This window comes from Phyllostomus hastatus, unplaced genomic scaffold, assembly GCF_019186645.2.
Source record: "Phyllostomus hastatus isolate PE091 unplaced genomic scaffold, TTU_PhHast_1.1 phas_scaffold_501, whole genome shotgun sequence".
NCBI lineage: Eukaryota > Metazoa > Chordata > Mammalia > Chiroptera > Phyllostomidae > Phyllostomus > Phyllostomus hastatus.
This window is the reverse complement of record NW_025334033.1, coordinates 56,180,639-56,204,438: the sequence shown is the minus strand read 5'-3', so window position 1 is coordinate 56,204,438 and position 23,800 is coordinate 56,180,639. Positions and strand designations below refer to the sequence as shown.

The window sequence follows — 23,800 nt, the reverse complement described above, 5'->3', positions numbered from 1 at the left end:
AACTAAAAACATTGCAGTTGACTGAAGTTCATGGAGTTCATAGAAAGGAAAAGGGTGGGAGCCATGAGGTCGTATTGAAGGATTTCTAGTGGATTTACGCTTGAACTGGGCAGTGGGCCATAAAGGCATAGACCGCCCCGTTCGCATGTCCTCCAGTATTTTTCCAGGCTGCCAGTGAAGATGGCTCTAGTCCTTTAACCCAGCCAAAGCTACACACTGCAGGGAGCACAGTCAGTGGTCACATGTCATGATTTAAATGTAAGTACAATTGAAAATTCAGTTCTTCAGTTGCACTAACTGCATTTTGAGTGTTTAATAGTCACATGTGCCTAGTGGCTTCCTTAGGGAATAGCTCAGGTAAAGAGCATTTCCATCAGCATAGACTCTCCTGTGGGACAATACAAATCTAAGGAGTAAATCCCTCTGGGTTGCTGAAGGTGGGAGTGCGAGCAGGAACAGGGCAACTTTTGGTTTTTGGAGGTTTTTCTGTTCCTCCACACTTTCATACTTTTAGCTACTACGCTTTAGGATTTCACTAATGTGTCCCTCTTCAGTGATGGTTTCCTCACTCTCAGAATACAGGCTCTGTGCAACATTTAAAACAATTCAGTGGTTTGTTTTCTTAACTGTTCACAGAGTTGTGTAACCATAACCACAGGCTAATACCACAACATTTTCATCGCTCCAAAAGGAGACTCCATATCCATTAAACCAGTCCCTGCCTGCTTTCTCCACACCCACCCCCTGACAACCACCAATCTGCTTTCTGCCTTTAAGTACTTAGCTATTGTGGATGTTTCATCTAAATGGAATCACACTATGTGTGGCCTTTTGTGTCTGGTTTCTTTCACTTCGCATAATGTTCCCAAGGTTCATCCATACTGTAGTATGCATCAGTATTCATTGCTTTTTGTGGTTGACTAATATTCCATTGTGTGGCTGTACGACATGTTATTTGTCCATTCTTCAGTGGATGGACTTCGAGTTGTTTGCCTTTTTCAACTATTCTGAATGACGCTGCTGTGAACACTTGTGTGTAAGTTTGTGTGGGGGCAAACGCTTTTAATTCTACTGGACATATAGCTAGGAGAGGAATGATTGGGTCATATGGTATCTCTATGTTTAACTGAGGGACTGTCACTTTTTTTCTAAATCAACTGCACAATTTCATCTTGTATACATTTAAGAGAGAGCTTATCAAGGTAGAACAACACACCTTCTAACCAGAGCTTATTTTTCTCCTTACCTGACAGAGCCTAGCATACAGAAACTACCCATTCACTGTTGGATTGGATGGATGGATAATCGCTTTGACCCACACCAAATGTCCATCCGGCCTGGAACCAGAGGATGCCCTGTTGACCAGGGTAGGAGTTTGGCCCAGTCCTGTTAGGGATTTCAGTCAATCAGTTCAAGTTTAACTGGATACCTATGCATTTTAATTACTAGGCCAGGCATGGGGGAGAATTAATGGGAGTGACAGCCATGTAAGCTGATCACTAGAATACTGTTACTTAGTTCCATCATGAGGATATTACATGGGCAAGGGGATCACTGCCCTTACCTGGGAGAGTTAGTGCAAGCCTTGCAGAGGATGGGATAACTTAGTTGAGTCTTGAGTGCTAAGTAGGAGTGGCCAGAGAAGACATGTGTTGCAGGAGACAGAAGGGAGCAAAGCCCTACTGAGTGAGACAGGGGACAGATGGATACATTAACAGTGCCTGTCCACAAGATTCCAGAGTGGATGTGGGGATCCAGATTCTTTTTTCACTTCTCATCCTTCCAGAGGGCTGAGTTTAGTGTGATGTGACCAGGGTTGATCCGTTTAAGAAATCATCTTGTGTCAGCCTAGTTCTCTGGCTAAAATAGCCTTTCTTCTTTGGAGTGATAAAGTAACCAATCTTTTTCTTTTCTTTTTTTTAAAGATTTTACTTATTTACTTTTAGAGAGAGGGGAAGGGAGTGAGAAAGAGAGGGATAGAAGCATGTGAGAGATACATTGATTGGTTGCCTCTCACACTTCTCCAGTTGGGGACCTGGCCCACAACCGAGGCATGTGCCCTGAGTGAGAATCAAACAAACGACATTTGTATTCGCAGACCAGCACTCAATCCACTGAACCACACCAGCCAGAGCAGAATGGCCAATCTTAATGGAACTTATGCATTGGCAAAAGCCACAACTACAGAAAGTGAGTGAGTGGAATAATGGATGGATGTCTCCATGTGCTTCTGATGTTAGCAGAGGGATACTAGTGAAAGAACCATCCTCACACAGTCTGTGTGCTCTGCTGTTCCCACCAGCTCATGCTCCACCACGGCCCCGTCCATCTTTTCAATAAAAAAATTAATCAATAGCTTGTCCATTGATATAAACTGGAGAAAACTGAGCTAATTTCCTTCTAGGGTCTTGGGCTCTGCACAGTAAATGACTTCAGGTCAATGACTCTATGACAGAGATTTTCAACCTTTTTCATCTCACGGCACACATAAACTAATTATTAGTACTAACATTCTGCGGCACACCAAAAAATATATTTTTTGCCAATCTGACACAAATAATGGGTATAACTTTCATTCATTCATACCAGACAGCTATTGTTGGGTTGGCTGTTCTTTTTTTTTTATTTTATTTTTAGTGTGACAATCTCAGGGAAATGAGGTCAGTGCCCCTGACTAAATCGTCAGGTATTGCATGTTTTAAAAATTCTTGCAGCACATCAGTTGCAAATCACAGGTCTAAAGCAATATCAGTCTGTTCAGAGTGGGTCAAGCTGGTTTGTCACTGGGGTCTTGACTTCTCTACCAAGCTCAATTTCTCACAAACAGGTTCTATCGACATAGACAGCAACACAAGAGGATAGAGTTAGGAGGGACTACCTACAGGAAAATGGTTACATACTCACAACCCAGGTCAAATATAAACTATGCTATTAATTTCTACTCATAGTCTATGTAGGTGTTAAGTGGGGATCCTTTTATGGTGGTGGGACAAAGTCCTGGTGGCATCCTGATTTATAGTGGTTGTTTTTACTTAGAAAGTTTCAATGCAGGTGGGAGAAAATGGCGGGAGGACTGAAGAATATGGAAGAAGAAATGGCAGCTGTGAACAATTTTAATTCCCGATACTCTTTCTCCACTCTAATTTGAACCTCTTTACTGCAACACTGTGCCTTCCAGATGAAAGTTTCTCCATTCTCAGAACTGATGTTGCTCGTCCATACTTTCTACGGGACATACTGACGTCCTCATGGCAGCTGTTTCCTGTATTTGTGAATTAATATTTGTGAAGCACTTAGAAAAGTGCCCAGCAAATAACATGCACCATGGAAACGTTAGGGTTATTATTATTACTATCATCATCATTCAGCTTCACCTGAGTCCACATCCAATTTAGAACCCATTGTTTACAGGACACTACCCTGCGCGTCCTACGCCCTTTTTATAGTCAAAGTATCAAAATGAACAGGTAGTCAAAACCCCAGGTAGGAGTGAGACTGAGGCTAGAGAAGCACTGATAGCCACTCTCTACCATTGGCAATGGGTATGGGAGAGACTCCAAGGCGATCCCCACTCCCCACCACCGCTGTGCTACTCGAAGGTATGCTTTTCACTCCTCCCAGGTATCTGGACAGCGGGGCCAGCCTGCGCAAAGGGGTTCAGGGTCTGGATCCTGGCCCGGAGGTGCAGCCTGTGCGAGGCTGCTGCGCCAGGGCACAGGGAGTAGATCCCGGCGCGGGGAGCACCCCACCCGGCTCAGGGCCGCCCAATCAGGGCGCAACTTGGGGGCGCGCTTCAGCCAATCAGGAGCGGTGGGAGCGTCCTGTGTGGCGAGCCAGCCGCGGCACAGCGATCTGGAGCGAGCGCGGCGAAAAGCAGCGCGGCCCGGAGGGGATCCCCGATCTGCCCAGCGGGCTCCTCCGCGGCGACCTTCCGGCAGAAACTCGGGACCTTGCGGGAGGCGTCACTGGTAACCGCACCCCGCAGAGGGAGGGCCAGCGTGCTGGTGGGAGAGGGGCCCCGCAGGTGGAGCGGGCGGGGGGCCGGGCCAGCCGCGAGGTCCTAGCGCCGCAGCCACTGCACAAGCCCCTCGTGCGGAGCCCGCTTCTGCTTCGGTGGAGTCCCTGGGAGGCGCGACATTTCCCCACACCGTGGGCGTCCAGGAGTGGGAGGAAGGGAGGTAAATCGGTCTAAGGCGGGCAAGGGTATAAGAGGAAGACCCCTGCGGCCCCTGCACTCATCCGCAGGTACTGTTTACCAACGCGTGTCTTCTCCAAGATCTGGGTCCCCGGGACGTTTTTTGTTGTCCCAAGTCGGGAAACAACAAGTGACCCTGGGGACGATGCCTCCACCCCCCACCCCAAAGCCTGAAATCCCGGCCTTGGCTTTCCTCCCCACCTTTGGGGTGTTTGGAGGCAGGACCCCAGCCAGGATTCTCAGGCGCGCTGCCCGCTGGACAGCGCCCAGAGGCGTCCAGGGCTCGGCGGACCCCGGGTTTTGGATGGAGTTTCTTCCGCGCGTTGCCAAGCAATTTGCCGGACACCCGCCTCTGGCTGGGATGAAGAGTTGAAGATGAGAGTGTGTTTGTGAGTGAGTGAGTGAGTGAGTGTGTACAGTGTGTGTATCAGCCTTTACTAAAAGGAACTGCCTGAGGGCTTGAGTGAATCATTAACTGTGGTCTTGGACAGCTGCTGGCCTCTGCCTGTCTCTTCTTCTCCTAGGGCAGGTCCTGCAGGCTCTCTGAGCCTCGCTGTCCTGATCTGTAAGGCGGCAATAATGGTCGCACCCTCCCCATAGCGTTGTCTTGAAGATTAAATGAGGCAATGCCTGAGAAACACCGGGCACCGCGCTAAGTACTCAAGTATTGCTGGCTCTTATTATTTTCTATATACTGAGTGGATGGTCTTTGAAAGAGTCAATCGAAGTTGTCCAAACTGGCCCAGCGACCATTTGGAGCTCTGAATAGCTTTCTACACTTGAAGGGAAAACATGCTATTAATGTTACTGATGGTATCATTTAAAGGTAATGTATCCCTGGAGGGGGTAAAAACTTGCTCTATTGGAATGGTGAGAGATAAGTGGATTCCAACTACAGTCTTAGAAAACCTTTGTAACCCTTGGAAAAAATGGTATAAATGTTGCGTGAAGAGAATATCGTAGTATTTAGCTGAATGCTCGTCTTGCATGAGTATGGCTGATTGGGGGGGTGGGAATTGGAAGGTTCTTATACTTTCCACCCATCCCTTAAACAAACAAACAAGTAAAGGAGAGAGAGAGAGAGAATGAAAACAAAACCCGGCCACACAACAAAATGCCAGCAGCTCCTGGAAATCTAAATTGCAGTATTGCAGTTGCCACTTTAGGTGGTTTTTCACAGGCATGACCTGGGTGGTCTGGTTCAGTCCTTTGCCACTGTGTCATTTTCCTCCTCTTGTTTAACCTGAAGAGCAAAATATTTGGCACCATTCACTTTTCTTTTTTATTTTTAAGATTTTATTTATTTATTTTTAGAGAAAAGGGAAGGGAGGGAGAAAGAGAGGGAGAGAAACATCATTTGGCTGCCTCTCACACATCCCCAGCACCCCCAACTGGGGACCTGGCCTTCAACCCAGGCATGTGCCCTGACTGGGTTTCGAACTGGTGACCTCTCAGTTCATAGGCAGGCGCTCAGTCCACTGAGCCACACCAGCCAGGGCCATTTTTCTTTTTTTTTTAATACCTGAAATATCAGTATGTAGTGGGCTCCTTTGGAACTCTGAACCCTCTGCTACATAACCTCCTACCCTTTGACAAATCCAAAAGACCTTCCTTCCCAAAAGGTTCCTCAGGCCCTGGAAGTGGGAGTCTCCTTGTCTTATCTCACCACAGCTCGCCCATTGCTTGGGACCTGAGGAAAGGCACAAACTGCCCCAGTTCTCAAGGGTCTCCAGGGCCTTTGCCAGGAGCCTTAAGAATAAATACATCCACTTTGAGAAAGTGATTATCTTCTCAGGGGGTAGGAAGCCCACTTTCAGATGCAGATCTTTCAAGTGTCAAATTAATTCAGCAGCCCTTTCAGTTGTTAGGAAGACTTTTACTCCTCTACTGGAGTGGGAGGATCAGAAAGCTTACTGCTGGAGGAGGGAAGAAGGGAGGGAGAGATGGGGGACAGGGAAGTGATTGCTTATTTCTGAGCCAGATCTGCACCTGGTGAGAACTCTGTCTCTGTGGCTGATGGCTGTGATGGCTGGGAGACCTGGACAAGTTTGCTTTTCTGAGTCAAAGTCTCCCATTCTGTAAAGTGAGGACCTTTTTTTTAAAGAAGAGTTTGTTTTTATAAGAAACAAACTTGTTATTTGTTTGTTTTTATTTATTTTTAGAGAGGGGGGAAAGGATGTAGAAAGAGAGGAAGAGAAACAGTGATTGGTTTCCTCTCTCACACTCCCAACTGGGGACCTGGCCCACAACCCAGGCATGTGCCTTGACTGGGAATCAAACCAGGGACCTTTTGGTTCAGAGACCAGTGCTCAGTTCACTGAGCAACCCAGCCAGGGCTAAAGAGGAATTGTTTTAATTAATGGAAAACCCCAAGTGTAGTTCCAGGGACATTACAGGTCTGTAGCATCCAGAGGAGGTCCTAAAGGTAGGAGAGATCATTTAGACCTGGGAAAGAAAAGAAGACTTGATTGAGGGGATAACCCCTGAACTGAGTGTAGAATGATGAGCCAGGCTCTTGTGCAAACGGGGGAGGTGGGATGGGAAGGGAGGGTAGAGTTAGGGAGAGAAGACATTCCAAGCAGAGAGGTTATGGGAGATCAAAAATGCTCCAATGGTCAGTTTAGGCTGAACAACAGTCACCAAATCTCAGTGGCTTATGACAGCCAAAGTGTGTTTCTCATTTATGCCGCATGTCCAGTGTAGATCAGCTGTGGTTCTGCTTCTGATCTGTTTTCATCCTGGGACCCACAGAGACTTAACAAACAGCTTCTTTCTGGGATGATACCTCCCTTATGGGAAAGGGAAAAAAGAAAACATGACAGAACAAATACAGCACTTAGCGTCTGCTCAGAAGAAGCAGGCAGCGCTTCAGCTTTCTTGCTCTTGGCCAAAGTCAGTCACATGGCCACAGCTGAGGTCGGTGGTGTGGGAAAGTATAAACCTCCTGCAGACAGTAAGAGGAGGCCAAGTGGGAGGGAAAGTACGGGAGGAAAACAAAGCCAGGCCAGTGGCCTGGAGGCAGATGATGAAAGACCTGGGCTATTTGCTAGGGGATAGGGGCAGGGAGCAGCCACTGAAGGGTTTTAAGTTGCGTCTCAACATCATATTTTAAGGCAGAGTATTTCTAGTGGCAGTGTGGGGAGATGGAGATGGGCGGGACTAAAGGCAAAAGATGGTGACGACCTGAACTAATACAGCAGCCTCCAGTGGCTCTCACTGTCTGTCACGTGACCTGAGATCCCACTGCTAGAAAATGACTCAGTTGGCACTTGAGTGGCTTGTCTTGTTTACAAGTCCTCTCCTGAAATGCACATGCTCTCTCATCGTAGAGTCATTCTTTTATAATATTCTCTACTGCAGCAGTTCTCTAGCTTTAGCAAGCATCAGAATCACCCCAGGAGAAGCACAGATATTTGGGCCTCACCCCCAGAGTTTCTGAATCAGTGGGTCTGCTGTGGGCCTGGGGACTAGCATTTCTGAGATGTGCTCAAGTGATGCCGATGCCGCTGGTCCAGAGGCCACACTTTGAGGACTACAGAACTAAATGGATAAATTAAGGCATGGCGGAGGGAAAGACCTGAACAGAAGGGCCTAGTGGAAGGAGGGAAAGTCTGGAAGATCCTAGCATTCTGTGTAGCACCTTTGCTGAAGGCAGACTCCAGCCGTGAGCAGTGAGCAGTGGGGTAAGAGTGACAGTCTCTAGGAGTGTATTCCATTTCAAATGCAGTTCTCAGAGCGAGGAAATGAAAAAAGCTGGCATTTGTGGACTGTGACCCCAAGAAGAGGACAAGTGCTGCTTTCATGCCCTCCCTTGTCATTCTGCTCCGACTCCCCTTTCGGTCGCTGAGCGCACACCCTTGTGCCTGGAATACACTCACGCCTGTCAGTGTCTTCCAGTCCTGACCCCCGCACTTCTTGTCATCCTCGTTTTCATTTCTGGAGCTGGCTTAGCCCACTGGGTGGACCTTTGGCTGAATTTTAAGAGAGTCAGACCAAGAAATTTCTCACTTCACTTGGGGCCACCTCCATGAATAAACATCTGCCCCATGTGACCCGTGCAAACTGAGATCAACACCCCCAGCATAAATAGCTCCATGAGAAACCAAGGTCTTCCTCAGTTTGGCTTATACCAGTGGGTGGAACAAGTCCCAACAATGCTCTCAACTGTGACTCACCACTTCTGTAATGGGAGAGCATTCCAAGAATGAACGTTAAGGAGAAAATATGTTGGTGTGTACAATGTGACACGAGAAATAAAACACAGTGAGGGCCTGTTTCCTCTTTACTGTACTCTTCTCAATCCTGGACGTGGCAGCAAAAGTCTGAACTCTGCAAGGGCCCAGGTAATCAGTGATATGCCCAGCCAGCAGACACCATGTGACTGCATGAAATACTTTGAGGGTCAACGTTATTTTGAGGGCCGGCTAGCAGGTTACATCATTATTTTCAAGGTGGGGTGAGTGCCAATTGGTATATTGGGGTGTGGATAGAAAATACTAAAAATTCTGTATATGTTAAATTTGTGTAACATAAGACATGTCTTGGTGGGCCCAAGCTATAAAATGAAATGAGTGAGATTTGAAAAGACCTTTTTCCTGATTGAGAGCTGACAGAAAAATAACACCTTAAAGGTGTGCTCTTTGAGACTGGAAGATTCCATAGGATTCTGCGTACCTCCAGGGGTGGGCGAGATATCTGTGCAGGGGGCCTGAGGCCAACTCTCTTGATTGGACCTGTGTGTTTCCCCCTGCGGGTCCTTTTGCATGTTTCCCCTCCTCCTGCAGGCTTGGCCTTAGTGGTGCCTTCTCTTGGTCAGTTCTGCAGGGAGCTGCATGGTTCCCCCAATCTCAGGTCTCCAGGAAACTTGGTCTAAAGTTTCAAAAGATGCAGCAGATAAAACCTTAGGCAGTAATGAGAGCCAGTGAGGGAAAGGACTCTGACATTAGCCACGAAGGATTTACAATGCTGAACACAGTTGTTAGAAAGGGTTACAATTCCCTGTTGGTTAGCATTTATCCAGCAATATGATATGTAAGAAATATACACATCAAGTCACCAGATGAATAGTATCCTGTCTATATGTTTATATTGAATAAGTGCTATCATGTATATGTATTTTTTTTCCCATCTCTAGCAATTTTAGGAGGAGGGTCTCCAGTGCTATTGCTGCTGTTCTGAAGTACATTGACTTAGAAACAGTTGGCTAGAATTGTATAGAGAGATAACAGAAGGGCAGGATTGAAAACTCCAAGTCCCCTGAATTTTTATTCATTGTATGTACCTCTGTGACTCCCAGCTGGCTCCATATTAACTTGGACTTGTCAGCCAGGGGACCTTATTAAACAGCCAAGAGGTGGTCAGTGTCCTTTGTGCTATGTAGTCACAATGAGTGGGAAGCTACTTTGCAGAGAGTGGATGGCCCAGTAAAATCTCTGGAAGTGGCTTCATGCAAACGGCATTGAGTGTCTGCGGGGCGCAAGGCTCTGAGGAGGACGCCGTGGGGAAATAGAGAAGTGTAATGCTTAGTCTTCTGATACAGCCTCTGATCTGAGAGAGAAATGGCATAATATTTATGCAAAATCACTAATAGCTAAATAGCAATGGGGCCAACAGTAGGCAAATCATCCAAGGGCGTCACACTGCTGTGCTGTGACTTCAGAGACGGGGACTCTTTCTTAGGCTGCACTGGGCGGGGAAGATTCACAGAGGTGCAGTCACACTGGGTTGGAGGGTAGAGTAAGACTGAGGGGTAGCCAGGGGTTTTAGGGACTGGACCTAAGTTGACTGTGGCTCCGATGGTCAGCACAGGCTTCTTCCTGGCCTGTGACTGGACGTCTGGAACAGGAGAGGAGACGAAAAGTCTCAGCTTCTTAAAGTCTTCTCTTGACTGCCATCTGACCACCTAATTAGAGTATTCTGCCGGCTTACCTCACCTCCTGACATGTGCAGCCTTTGGGCGACTCATTAGCAGATGAGTAACCCTGAACTCGAGTTTGACCTTCTTCACATGTTTGTTTTATTAATAGGATGCACTTTGGAGCTAAGGATGTCAAACCTCTGTACAAGACATCTAATCCCATCAGAAACTCTGTCAAACTGGCAGGCAGTAGGTCTCTTTCCACTTGCAAAGTGACTTGGGAAGGTCAAGTGACTTGTTTAAAGTCATGCAGGGGGTCCCCTGGCTCCTCTGAGCTCACAGGACCCACCTCTCCTGACACTTGGTGGTGACCAGCTTAAGTTACTTCACAGGTCTCCGTAGGGAGGGAGGGCGGCCCTGAGAACCTGGGGCGCCTGAACTCTAGTCCGGATTTTCTCTGTCTCCATTAAAACCCCAGAGTCCCTCAACTCTAACTCCATAAAGTCCTCATTACTTTTAAGTCACGGGTGAGATAATTACACCTTTCCCTTGCAGGCTTAACCCTGGCTCCCCTTGAAAGAAGGTACCAGTTAGTGCTGTGGGTCTGTGCAAGCACACCATGTGAACGAAATGGTTTTGTCAGCACGTCACGTGCCAAATGCCAAGCAGTGCAGAAGGGCCATCCGCAGCTTTCACTGCACCTGAACTTTGAAGGGAGACCCCTGGCTAGACCCTACCAGCTTGACAGAGTCAGCCCACCAGCCGCCTGCTTTTGAAGCTAGCTACTTACTTAAAAAAAAAAAGATGTTTTAAATGAACACAGATTTTATTTCTCAGTTTGCTTTAGAAACTGAATCTATTTGTCTGTCCTTCCTGACTTAAGCTTTTGAAAGGGAAAAACTATGTCATGGTTACGTGGATGAGGCTGGGGTGGTCCAGAGATGGAGAGCTTGTTCGATTTCACCTTGTTTAACTGTTGTCCATCCTGGCACCCCACCCCCGTCAAAAATACAGTTTCACTTGTGTGTTTTCCTGCCCTTGCCAGATAAATTAATAAAGTATTCATTTTTCCATATCATTCCTTGTCCCTACATTTCCCTTGACTTTAAACTCTGAGCAGTTGAAGGGTGTGAAACGTTTTTATTATTGAAATGATCACAGTCACTGTTAATAACTATCATTCATTGAGTTTTACTATGTTCCAGGTCCCCCAATAGCAGTTTATATACTACATTACCTGACTTAATTTCCGCCTCAGTGCTGTAGGGTTGGGGAGAGTAGCATTTCATTTTACAAAGGGGACAAAGAGGCTGGACTTCAGTAATTTCTCAAAGGTTGCAGAAGACCTGGGCTTTGAACCCCTCTTCTGATCTCTGAGGTCTGGCAGCGGCGTGCCTCGTCACTCCTGCAGCTGGAAACAGCAGGAAGAGCGCGCTGCAGAGTTAGGAGGCTCTGTCTGTCCACCCGGGCCACCCCCGCAGAGATCCTGGCGGAGGGAACACTGCCCTTGTTTTTGCTGCCGGTTCACGCCATCGGCAGGCTTGTGGAAGCACGCTGCCTTCTCTGCTGTGCTCTTATCTCTTCCTCCTTAATGTTTCTGTTATGAAGTATCATCCAAAAGCGTGGTGAGCTGGGAGTGGGGGTCTGTTTGAGTAGAACTCAGCGTGTCTGTCACTCACCAGCAGCCTAATTGGCACGTGGGGGCGGTGCCCTCCGCAGCAGGCCCTCCAGCTGCGCCATCTGTCGCACTCCAGGGCCCTGGAGCTCAGCGCTCGGTTCTCCTGTTCTCCGTCGGTGTTCAGTTCCCGACCCCTGCACGGGTCTTAGGGAAGCAGTTCCAAGGAGTCAGAGCCATTTGCTGTCACTATTAGACTCAGCTGTGTGACTTGGCTGGTCACAGCACAGTGCTCACGGGGTCAGGGGGTTTGATCCCTTGTCATCTGGTTGACACTTTTCCTGTGAAGAGGACAGGGAATGTGTATCCAATCCTGGCTGGGCACTTGGCAGAAGTGGGTCCTGGCCATAAGAAAGCTAGATAAGCCCTGGCCAGGCGGCTCTGTTGGCTGGAGTATTGTCCTGTAGACCAAAAGGTCTTGGGTTCAATTCCTGGTCAGAACACACCCCTGGTTTGCAGGTTTGATCCCCAGTCAGGACACGTACGAGAGGGGGGCCGATCAATGTTTCTCTCTCACATCTATGTCTCTCTGTCTCTAAAAGCAGTGAAAAAAAATGTCCTCAGTGAAGATAAAAATCAAAATCAATCCATCAATAAAAAGAAAGCCAGATAAGACTGTGGGTTCATTTATTCACTTCCTGGGGAATGTATGTCTTGTGGATGGAGCATGCCAAAGTGGTCATCTCAGAGCACAGACTGGGGAGCTGGAATGTCTGGGTTTGAATTGTGTGGCCCTGGGCATTATTTAAACTCCCTACCTCAGTTTCTTTATCTAAGTAAATGGGATACTGATAGTACCTACTTCATAAAGATCTTATGAGGACTGCATGAAGTATTTAGTTAAATGTGCTGTAAAGCGCTGTGAGATCAATGCCTAGAAATGGAAATGCTACACATCATTTACCGAATAGCACGTAAAAATAAATAGGCAGGCGATCAGAGATAGAAATATTACACAGTGTTTAACGAACAGCACGTAAAAATAAATAAGTGGGCGATCATCGTAACTAAGCAGACAGTGTCATGAGAAATGAGGCTCCCCTAATTACTTCAGCAAAGGTGCTCATGATGCCTTACGTGCAAGTGGAGTCTTAGTCGACTAAGGGAATTAGGGCCATTTTATTTATTTTAACTTTCCAATTACAGTTGACATTCAATATTTTATTAGTTTCAGGCATACGAGTTACAAAGGGATCCCCCCACCCCGATAAGTCTAGTACTCACCTGGCACCATATACAGCTGTTACATGGTTAGGGAACTTGCCATTTAAAGAATCACATGAAAAATACATTTGCAAACTGCCTTTTTGTGAAATGGACATGAGAGAACAGTGTGAGAGGAAGAGATGGAACGTCCAGGATGACCGGGTACGTTCGACCAGGGCTGCTAGAACGATGGAGCTGCCGTTGACTTGGGTGGGGAAGGCTTGAGTGGGGAGTCGCTTGGGGGGGAGGGAGAGTACTAGTTCAAGTTTGAAGGTGTTAAGTGTGAGAGGCCTATTAGACGCTGAAGTAAAAGTGTTCAGTGGGTATCCTCGGAGACAGATGAGAAGAAGGGGTAGAAACATCCATGTGGTGGTCCTATTTACAGATCACCACCGGGTGGTCTGCAGCCGGAAAGGAATGCAAGTCGGTTGACAAGGGGCGGAGCCGTGGGGCGGAGCCCTGGGGCATCCTCGCTCCAGTGGAAAAGTCAAGGCAGCTCTGGTTTGTTCCGTTCCCGCTTCGCCAGTGTAAAACGAAGTATGGACGCGTCTGTGCTGCTTTTTGGGTAGTTTATCATTTGAGCTGTAGTGTTTAGACTTCAGTCAAGAGACGCAGGTCAGATACCATGTGACCTCTTCCTAGCTCCTTCCTCTCTGAGACTCAGTTTCCTTATCCTGAGATGGGAACAGCTGGTAAAAATGCTCATTTCAGAGGTTCGAGGGCTCAGTGACTGCACTGTGCTAACGATGGGAAGCGGTTCCCTGTTTACCACTGTAAAACGCTCACCTGTCACGCCCACATGTGAGAAGCAAGGAGCGGTGACAGCTCACCCATTTTAAAGCCCTTTGTATTTTCCCTGAGCTGGAAACCACGTATTAATGCAGCCCATACTGCTACTGTGTTCCTTCTTTTTAATAAAAATAAAAGGCGGAAGTCAAGGAGATACTGTAATAAATTCCACACATATATGCCAGCCACTTATGCTTTCTCTGTAACTGAAACACGACATCAGAGGTCAAGTCCGGGCTGTGTATGTGGCAATAGGTACATGAGCCACAGAGACACAGCATTGAGAGAACTGAAAACGGAAGTGCAGAAAACATGGATATTCCTGGTAATGACAGTGTTCCAATATTACATATGCCACGATGAGCCAGGTAAGAAGGTCTCACTCTTTTCTAATAAATTAACTGATCCTTCCCCACTGCTTTCTTTGTTTATTTTTATTTTTCGTCCTCACCTGAGGACATACCTATTGATTTTAGAGAGAGGGAGAGGGAGGGAGGGAGGGAGGGAAAGGGAGAGAAACATCGATTATTGGCCCCTCATTTGTGCCCTGTCCGGGAACCAAATCTACAACCTAGGTATGTGCCCTGACTGGGAATCGAACCCGAGACCTTTCTGTTTATGGGACGATACTCCAACAACCTGAGCTACACCAGCCGAGACACTCCCCCACTGCTTTAGAGTTTTATACTTGGTTGGAAAAATGTATCTAAGACACTTGGTCTCACTCAGCAAATGATTCTTCATCTTTTTTTTAAGTCTCTCTCAAAGCTAAAGAAGAATCCAGGGATATGGCGACTCAAATTCTGATGTTTTGTGTCTCAATTTTCTAATTAGTATGCCTGCTGTGTTTGCATTTATGGTTTATGTGCTTTGAAGTTGTGGCTTTTCTGTTTTGCAAGAGTTACTGTCAGGGAGACGTCTACCAAAAGAAACACTACTATTAGTGGTGACAGGGCCAAATGTATACCGACGATGTGGTTGGTGTCTCAGTCCTTACTAGAACTCTTGAGAAGCCTTGCCCAGATGGAGGTGTGTGGCATGAGGACTGAAAGAAAACACTGGAAATACCCAAGCAGACAAATTGATAGGAAAGAGCTTCCAGTGATTTTCTTTCTGGTCTTTCGGGTCGAAGAAGTAAAGAGAATAGGCATACACTGTGGGAAATTTCCATCAGCTTGGAAAAAACCAATAGAATAAATAATTCTTAACCGTGAGGTGAGAGCCCGGGGAGTCGCAAGCTCAGAGGTTCCTGTCCCATTTGTCTGTGGTGACAGCCCCCCCCCCAAAGGAACACCTTACCCTTAAACAATAGAAGTGCCCCTGGAAAGCTGAAAGGGTACATCCTAAAGGAGTTGTTAGAAATCAGATCATTTCAAAAGTATAACAGTGGTTTGCCTTTCTGTATTTGCCAGCTTTTCCTTAGTGAGGGCATATACCTTTTATAACATATAAATGTTAGGAAAATAAATTTAAAGGAAGGAAATACACCAGGAGTGTGAAGGTGGGTGAACTGTCACTACTTAAAGGTGCTGAGTTGCTCACATTTCTTGGTAGCGTGTGGGTTATTTTGCCCTACAAGTCGTAACATCTGCTCTCTAAATTTATATCTTTACGTTTAAATCTATAAGGAAGTATCCAGTGTCAACAGGGCCTGTCACCCATCAACACCCGAGGCCCAGCTCTGGGAAGCAGAGCCAGCCCTCAGTCAACACGTACTTACTCAGCTCCCACCCTGTGCCAAGCCCACCCAGGGTATCCCTGCTCCTGGCCGCTGTGCCTGGCAATTGGAGACGCCCACGTGCCCTGCCTCCTGCCAGCAGACGCGAACTTGGGATGTTTCTTGTTTGCGAGGGGCCTGCTTCACCAGGATAATGTCAAGATCAGCTGGGTCCTGCTATAGCTGCAGCCCTGAGGCCCACGGTGGTGTTTTAGTGTTTGGCTGGGTTGTTTGGATTTTATGCTGTGTGTCTGTTTCGGTGGGGGAGGATGTGGGGGAAGGGGTTGTTTGAAAAGGGAAGGAGATATCCTCTGTGTTACTGAAAACGGAAATAAGGAATTATCAGTTCGGGGTCAGTAGAAGCCACAGGGTCAGAAGGAAGCCTGGCTTCCTTCTGCTCTGCTCCTCCAGGATGATTCTGTTTTGTTTTGAAGGATCTGAAAGTGGCAGGAGCTAGATAAATTGATCTAGGGTGGAGCTGCTAACAGGGAGTCCAGAGATCCCCAGGGGATTCACCAAGAGACTTTGGCAAAGGCATCTGTGAAGCACCTAAAATTATTATAAATAATGTTGCATGTATGTGTATTTTCCCAGAGACAAGGGTATCTGGCTTAAATTACGCCTCAAAGAGATCCAGAGCATTTCGTGCATTTTTTAAAAAGATTAAGAACCAGTTCTAGGGGGAGTTGTTCAAGTTCCAGTTATGTGTCTTGGCCATGGCCCTAACTAGAGAACTCCTGATGGATGACGTGTTTGTGTAGTGGAAGCTTCAGGGCGAATGTGTAAAACATCTTAGGGGCATCCGCAGAAGTCCATGCTGCAGAAAGATGAAGAAGGTTTCGCTTCTTCAAGTGCCAGGAATCCAGAAATGCTCAACCCCAGCACTTCTGCCTAATGCTTCCTATTCTTCTTTCTCTCTGTTGTCCTGGAGTCTAGGCAGAACTCCTTTAACTCTGTGCTATCTGAAGAGTTCACTGTGGAACGGAACACTAATAGCTCCTTTACCCAGTCTTCCTCTGGGTTCTAAGCAAGCCAGGGTGATTTTTCCCTGCAGTGGAAGGCTGAATTTGCCCCAAGCCTCCATGAGGATGACCAGAGAAGGCGTTTACACTGAACTTCTGAGTGTCTGTTTATCCTGTGCCCAACATGTTAAGGATGATCTCCCCACACTTGGTTCTTCTTTCTCCTCATACTATACATTCTCTCCGGTAACCTAATCCAAACTCATGGCTACCAATCACCTGCCAATCTGTATTAGCAACACTTAACCTTTCTTCTTCTGGGCACTTGTCTATGTAACAGGCCCCACAGATAGCTCCCACAGGCCCAGCAAATATGCTGGGGTCTACAACTTGCCTCCTCATATGCCCACCACCCTGAAGTCCTTATCCTGGTGAACGGCACTAAAAATCTATCCAGGTTTCCAAGGATCTTTGTTAGCCACCCACCATGTCACTACTCCCTCAGTCTAAATGGGCCCCAAACAGGCTTTATCCCCACTCTTGATGATCTTACATCTTAAATGGCTCGTGACAAAGTCCCTCCTCTTGATTCCTCCTCTTATGAGGCCTGATCACTGTGTTTGCTACCTGGTCTTCCCGCCTTGCAGTCCCCTTCCTCCTTACTTCCAGAATGACCTTTCTAAAATACACGTTATGTCCTCATCTAAAACTGTTTACTTGATCTCCTTAATGCAGTCTTATGACAAAACTCAATCTTCTCGGCACAGCCTGCAGGGTCTGTCTGACCCTACTGCTAGCCTTCCCAACCTCCTTTCTCACTACTGCCCTGGCTCATCGCTCCGGTCAAACTGAGTTACCCATCGTTCAGAAAGCAAACATGCTATCCTTCGTCTCCTTGTCTTTGTATGAACATAGGACAATTTGTTACAGCTGTTTTGAGTGGGGTCTTTATAAAAAACTATTATATCTCAAGCTTCTTGGTCGTGTGCAAAACATACTCTTTCTAGCTCTGCTACCCCATCCCTTCCTTCCTTCTCCATGCTTAACGCAGTAATCTGAGGCCATCTGTGAACCTGAGCCTCCTTTCTTAGCCCCTTCTTCCCCTTACACTGTACCTAAATCTTATCTCTAGATCCTGCCCTATCTCTGATACACATTCCCGAGGTTGGAGTCAGTGATGGGTGGTGTTCAGGGGAGGCCTGGGGGTGGACGTGAGAGTCAGGGATGTCTGTTGCACACACTGTTTGGTAAGAAACAATGGTTTTGTATATTCACAACTCTTCAAATATGGCTAAGTAATATGGTGCCCTCTAACTGACCCTATTGTATTGTCCTGTTTTGTTCTTCTAGATGTCATACTGCCAACTTAGGATGTCCTGTTTCCCTGTCCCCAGTTAATTTCTGTTCATCTTTCAAGCCCCTGCTCAGGTGTCACCTTCCCTGCCCCACGACTGGGCTAGGTGTCAGTCCTCCGTGTGCCAGTGGCATTGCTGGGTTTTCCTGGGGTAGCCCTGAGCCCACTATTGTGATTGTCTGTTGATTTGCTTGTCTCCCTCTCCAAGGCGGGGTCTGGGCCCTAGTGCTCTCTCTGTTCCTTGAATTTCACTAGAACATGCCATGCGATAGGAGATGTTCAATAAATGCATGATAAAAAGCTTTTTATGGAAGTAGTGTTTGTTTGCTGGGTATTTTATTTTGTTGGATAATGTGTGAAAACCACATAGGGTTTGAGGCGAGTCTATTTTCCCTCTTTTCGGTATTTTCAACATATTTACAAACAAGTGTGTATATCAATCCCAAATGAATAAATTGTGGACACTAAAGAGAAAGGTTTTACAGTGTTGCTGTGGTCATTCAGAGAATTTGTGGTAGCGAAGATCCCAGGAAATAACCACTCACCCCTCCAGTTTGTGTCAGGTAAATAGAAAAGTCCTTCCCCATAGAAGTTTGTGACCAGGATTAACACTGTACGTTGGTCATTTTTTGCCTTCTTTTACATAGCTGGACTAATACTCACGAAACTTTAAATGGTTTATTATTAACTCCTTGCAGCTAGGTTTCCATTTTTGCTGCTTTACTCTATTCCACGAAAAGCTTGTTGCTTTCCTTCTGGGGGTAGCTGGCCCTGACCTTCAGCCACACCTCGAGAGCGGGCATGGACATCCCTTTGGGGAGCTAACTCTCTAGTTAAGGTTCAGGGTCGGCACTGACTGTCCAAGCCCCCATAGTGTCTCATTACTAGAGTAACCCACCTTGAAAAGTCTCTCTTGCCTTTTCAGACACATCGTGACCCCGATGTGTCTGGTTTTTCTCTGTTTCTCTAACCATGTGGCTCTGTCACTTTGCCCTGCCCTCTTTTCCTTCCCTCTTCGCCCCTTTCCCACATGTAGCATGCTCCGTCTTCTTCTGTCTGCCATTCACGTCCTCTCCTGATAACCTATTCGTTCTCTTTGCTTCATATATCATCTTTGTGTGTGTGTGTGTGCGCGTGACTGTAAAAATCTAACTTTTTACCTCTCATTTTTACCTCTAATTAGACCCCAAATCTACATATTCTACACCCACCTTCTTTTTCACAGTCCTTAAATCTCAGCATTTCCCAAGTTAAAACTCACTTTTCATCCCCGCACCTAATGAATTCCATGTTCCTAGTTTCCTTAGGATGTTTACTGGGGCCCAGGCTCAATTGCTGTTCCCTTGCACTGCTGTTTTCTTTTGTTCTGCTGAGTGAAGAATAAGCTCAAGGATTCTTTTGGCAATAGGCATTTACTTTCATTTTCTCTCCCAGCCAAGGCTTTTCCCTGAACATTTGACATGTTCCTCCTTTTTCTGAAGTGTGGGTGGTGGGTGGGGTGGGAGGGTGTGTAGTGTTGCTGGGCTGCTGGATTGCACGGCTCCAAGGGCAGCGTTCAGAAAGGGGGCGCATTCCCATTCCCATCAGGTGTGAGGGGCTGTGCCCCCGGGAGTTGTGCAGCCCGGTGCTGTGGGAGTGTTGGGTGCAGCGGGACGGAGTGTAGGTAAGGGCTTCTGGGAGGGAGGGATGCTGAAGACTGAAGTGGCAAGGAAAGAGTTAAGGGGAGCTGGCAGTTCAACCCAGGAGGAAAGTTGTATTTCTTCGAAAGAAGGCAGGGTGGGAGAATAAAGCTCTGTGTTTTCTAGACAAATGTACATTGAGCTAACTTTATAGTAGAGCCACCCACCAAGCTTGAGGTCTGTGGCCTCGCACTCTGTTTTCCTCTAATCCCTGTTATTCTTGATATAGGGAGCGTTGGCAGGCGCTTCCAAAATGAGGTTTCATGTTCCTGCAGCTGTACTGAATGACTGGGATGGTGGCAGACTCTCCTTTAGATACGGTTTCCACATGGCCCAAAGAGGTAGGTGACCGTGCCGGTCACACGGCTGCCTGCCATTGACTGGAACGACGCTGACGGCTGTATACATCAGCCGTGGGACACCTTGGCTAGAGCCTAGAGCAATGAGGCCTGCTGTTCAGGGGCCCTTGCAGCACCGGCCAGGCAGGTTGCTCCCTTCAGCTGCCCTGGCTTTGCCGTATGCGCCACACGGACACTGCCCACATCGATGACCTTAAAAATGGGGTGACCGTACAATGTGGTGTCCCCGCCTCTCGAACATTCTCTCACAAGGCATTTCCAAGCTAACTGATGCCTGGTATCCAGCCAGCTGGGCCGTTTCCTGCCTCAGGCTGAAGCTTACACTACTACTTCCTTTTTTCCCAAAATTTCTACTATCTCCCCCTTTCTTCCACTTTCACTTCCTGAACGCCTTGACCACAGTAGTGAAATCAGCAAGTCCTTGCCTTGTTTCTTTGCCAGGCTGACTCCTACTCCTACTTTTTTAGTAGAAATAATAAGGGTAATAGATAACAAGGATGGAGCATTTATTATTCACTGTGCTAAAAGTCTTACATGCAGCATTTTTCTCATCCTCACAGGAATCTCTGAAACTACTCGATGAGATTCAGGTTTGGAGAGTTTACGAGATATTCCCATAATTACACTTAACAATGATGAGGGACTTGGCCTCCTGACTGCAGAGCCTGGTGCTCTGAATCAGTGTGCTGTTCATCTTCCTAAGACCCAGGTTAGACACAGCCTCTTCCCGGAGCCTCCCTAGGCTCCTCCACCGCCCCTGCCCCACGTGACCTTTGGTCATTCTCTGTAGTAACCTATGTTGTCATTCAATTTCAGGGGCCCCTTAGAGGTGGTGGAGATGGGTGTTCTTTCGCTTTTCTGAGGTTCCCAGTATGTTAAAGACTGAAGAAATTCTGTAGTATATTTTGAAATTCAGGAGCTTGATAACTCCAACTTTTGTTATTATTTCTCAAGATCACTTTGGCTATTTGGAGTCTTTCATGGTTTAATATGGATTTTAGGATTATTTGCTTTACCTCTGAGAAGAACGACTGTTGGTGTTTTGATATGGATTGCATTAAATCTGTAGGTTGCTTTGGATAGTATGGACATATCAATGGTATTAATCCTTCTAATCCATGAACATGGTATATCCTTCCATTTATTTGTGTTCTCTTCGGTTTCTTTCTTCCATGTCACAGTTTTTAGAGCAGTTTTTTTTACCTCCTTGGTTAAATGTGTTCCTAGGTATTTTATTCTTTTTGATGCAGTTAGAGATGGAATTGTTTTCTTAATTTTTCCTTCTGGACATTCATTATTAGTGTGTAGAAATGTAGTGGGTTTATGTATATTAATTTTTTATATGACAACTTTATTGAATTCACTTATTAAGTCTAATAGTTTTTTTTGGCTGGGATGTGGGGTTTTTCATATAATGTCATCTGCAAATGGTGACAGTTTTACTAATACCTTTCCAATTTGGATGCCTTTTATTTCTTTTTCCTGTCTGATTGCTGTGTCTAAGACTAGACTGAATAAAAGTAGTTAATTGAAATAGAAATAACCCTTATCTTGGTCCCTATCTTAGAGGAAAAGCTTTGAGCTTTTCGCCACCGAGTATGATGTCAGGTGTGGGTTTGTCACACATGGCCTTTATTCTGTTGAGGTGTGTTTCCTCTGTACCCACTTTGTTGAGCATTTTTATCGTAAGTTGATGTTAAATTTTGTCATGTGCTTTTTCTGCATCTGTTAGATGATCATATGCTTTTTTTCTGAGATGAGATTAGAAAAATGTTCTGACCTTTTTTGTATCTTTGCATTTAACCAAATCAAAACCTTTAGTGTAGGCTCAGACACATAGAAATCCACGATGTAACATAATTTTGCTACGTACAAGGTAACTACTAGCATTGTAAATGATATTCATTGAACTCTCTCTGTAGAGCATTTTGGTAATGGGACATGAGTTTAAGCTTATAGGAGTTACATCTTTCAATCCTTTTTGTATATTCCTGTGACCAAATGTGTACTTTGACTTTTAATGATGTTTGAAGTCCTTCATGAGTATAAGGCTAATTGGTCTTTCTGGATTCTGTATTATCAGTTTCTCAATCCCTAACATCTAGTACAGAGTCAGGGTTTAGCACACTGTGGCCACTTAATCCTGTTAGTTGGTTGAATGACTAAGTCATTGAATTGTTTGAGAACAGTCTGCAAAGTCAGACGATTTTGGTTGGGATCCTAACACTGTCTCTTATTAGTTCTCTGGCTTCACCTCTCTGGCCTCAGCCTTTGTCATCCTTAAAATGGTGACATTAGTAATAGTACCTACCTCAGGAGGTTGATGGGAGGCGCAAAGGAGATGACATGTCTCATCTGTGCAATGACAAAGGGCACCTGCACACGCACAGGGCTTGGAGCCCAGAGTGGGGAGGGAGGTCGTTCCATGGACATCATTGTTAATAAAGCAAGAGCCACTCCAGCTGCTTCCCTTCCCTGTGCCTTTGCTTCCCTGACCAGTCACAGAGATAGATTCCTAGCCCCAGGAGAGTCTCCAGAGCACCTGACTTTGTTCCCAGGGACCTATCCCTTTCCTCATTCTGCTACTTGATTGACGACAATGTGCAGACTTTGCTTTACCAATAATGTTCTGCACCTACAGAGCACCCTCACCCACATTATCTCATTTAATAATCATTCAGAATTGTAAAATTGCCTGTAGTTTTAGGAAAGTCCTGCCCTTGTTATAGCATGACTAGTACCTTCCCCTCTCTAACTGATTTTCTTATTGCCTAGGATATTTGCTTCTGTCTTTACTGAGTTTTTTAGCAGCATGTTTATTTTTCTTCAAGTCTGAGATTCTACAAAGCTCATGGAGAAAAGCACCATTTCAAACTCTTCTTGTTTCCAAGTGGCAAGATCTAGAGGGGCTTTATTGGCTTGGGACCTCTGCCTACTGTGTGCCCATGGATGGAAGGGCAGAATGTGGTAGCACTTCCTAACTAGGGGTCTTTTCTCTTTTCTGTCCATTTGGAGTCAGCGGGTCCTGGGATTCGAATGGAGCCTCATAGTGAGTGCTGTTCCCACATGGACCAGATGCCTGTGTGAGTGCAGTGGCCACTCCCTCTTTCACTACAATCTCCCTAGTTGACCAGATCCATTCTGTATGATGGTGACTCCCCAATTTGTATTTCTAGCCTTGAGCTCCAGACTCCCATGTCCAGCTGCTTAGTTGACATCTAACTTGATGTCTCATAAATGTCCCAAATGCATCATGTTTAAGAAATGCTAATAGAAAAAACAAAGTAAAAACAAATGCTTATTTAACCCCCAAATTTTGACATCCTGGAAATATATACTAATTTGTAATCTTGTTAAGTATTTGGTATAAAAATAAGAATGTATTTCATTGATTCTAAGAACTATATGTGCATGCATACATATTTTAAAATATTTTATAACCTCTGAAATTAAGTGCATTTTACAGTCTGGCATCTCAATTTGAATGAAATATAATAATAATGTTTTGTTAAGGTTCTTGGAAAGTCTTAGGGTTATACCCAGGAAATATGGCCACCATTGGGACCCAAAAGTCTTCTATAGTCTCCTAGGAAATTGACAGTCTCATGATGGAACATTCAAAGTAATACACTCATAACTTTAAAATATAGATGAAAAGAAATTATCCATACCAACTCTCTACCTTCATACAGCCAAAATGTTAACATCCCAATTCCAGATATCAAGCTAAAGTAAGCCAAGATGAGTTTTACCAAGATGGAATAAACTAGTAACTTCTAAGAGTTCAAGGTACTGGAGAGTGTTATGTTCTGCATATTTTAAAGCTTCTCCCACGGCCATTCAGTAAATGTGACACACTGTTCAGGTGCCTGCGGATATCATTCAGGATCACTGCCTCAGGAATGCAGCAAAGGTCAGAGACAGCCTGTTTTTCAAGCTAAGCATGGCTGAGATCCTTGACTGTGAATGCGGAGCTGTGGAGTTGTTGGATAGCATAGCCATCGGGA

At 45.9% G+C, this 23,800-nt stretch overlaps 1 protein-coding gene across 2 annotated transcripts in view; it reads left to right on the top strand.

Annotated features, from left to right (window-relative positions):
• Nucleotides 1-3,845: 3,845 nt before the first annotated feature.
• STON2 (stonin 2) overlaps nt 3,846-23,800 on the top strand; it is a 124,257-nt gene continuing 104,302 nt past the window's right edge. For both annotated transcript variants that reach the window (XM_045822125.1, XM_045822124.1), the window contains exon 1: nt 3,846-3,968. The gene's annotated coding sequence lies outside the window, so the exon portion shown is untranslated. The remainder of the gene's footprint in view (nt 3,969-23,800) is intronic.